This window comes from Myotis davidii, unplaced genomic scaffold (assembly GCF_000327345.1).
Source record: "Myotis davidii unplaced genomic scaffold, ASM32734v1 scaffold77, whole genome shotgun sequence".
Classification (NCBI taxonomy): Eukaryota; Metazoa; Chordata; class Mammalia; order Chiroptera; family Vespertilionidae; genus Myotis; species Myotis davidii.
This window is the reverse complement of record NW_006289713.1, coordinates 365,772-366,722: the sequence shown is the minus strand read 5'-3', so window position 1 is coordinate 366,722 and position 951 is coordinate 365,772. Positions and strand designations below refer to the sequence as shown.

The window sequence follows — 951 nt, the reverse complement described above, 5'->3', positions numbered from 1 at the left end:
CCTCCCCCCGGACTCCCTGGCTTCCACTGCCGAGGTCCGTGCCTTCCATCCGGGAACTACGCGACCCAGAGCGGGGCGGGCGGGCGGCCCTGAAGCCCCAGAACGGGCAGGAGAACGCGGAGAGACGTGTCTTCCAACTCTGAAATTCGGGGGTCTGTCGTCTCCACGAAACAAAAGCCCCAGTAGTAAAGAATTTTTCCGCCTCGCTTGAATTTAGTGCTGATTTCTTAATTCTGCAGCACCATTTTCTCACGTTCTCAATTTCGATTTGTTGCACTATTCCTCGGGTGAACTGTAGGTGATGTGCTGAAACTTTGGGTTTGTTCTGTGATGCAGTCTCGAGCAGCTCATATCCCTCCTGTCTCCTATGTAGTATTTACCTGTTAAACCGGAATCCTTCCCTAAGCCTGTTGTGCAACCACCTCTTTAAAAGTGCTTGCTGCACTCGCATTGACCTTGTTTCTGAAAGCCTGTGCGGAGCGGGGTTCAAGCTTGACCCAGGCCCGGTGTTCCGAAGGCGGCTGTGCGTGGTCCGTGGGCGCTGACAACCCGGCCGAGGCTCGCTGGGACCGAAGCTTTGGTGTTGAAGGAGGTGCCCTACCTATAGTATTTAGCAGAGCCACAGTGTGTGTGGGTTTTGTTTCCGTTTCGCGTGCACTGAGCCTTCTTTCCGCCAGGAAACCAGAAGAAAATAAACTTTTTAGCTCTTCATCATAAAAGAAATCTCACTAGTTTGGCATACTTATGAGAGGGAAGCACTAATTAACTAAGGCAGTGGTTCTCAACCTTCCTAATGCCGCGACCCTTTAGTACAGTTCCTCATGTTGTGGTGACCCCCAACCATAAAATTAGTTTCGTTGCTATTTCATAACTGTAATTTTGCTACTGTTATGAATCGTCATGTAAATATCTGATATGCAGGATGTATTTTCATTGTTACAAATTGAACAT

At 49.2% G+C, this 951-nt stretch overlaps 1 protein-coding gene across 2 annotated transcripts in view; it reads left to right on the top strand.

The window, feature by feature from the left end:
• The window catches only part of LSM14A (LSM14A mRNA processing body assembly factor), a 77,442-nt gene that overhangs the window by 440 nt on the left and 76,051 nt on the right, over positions 1 to 951 (top strand). The window lies entirely within an intron of this gene.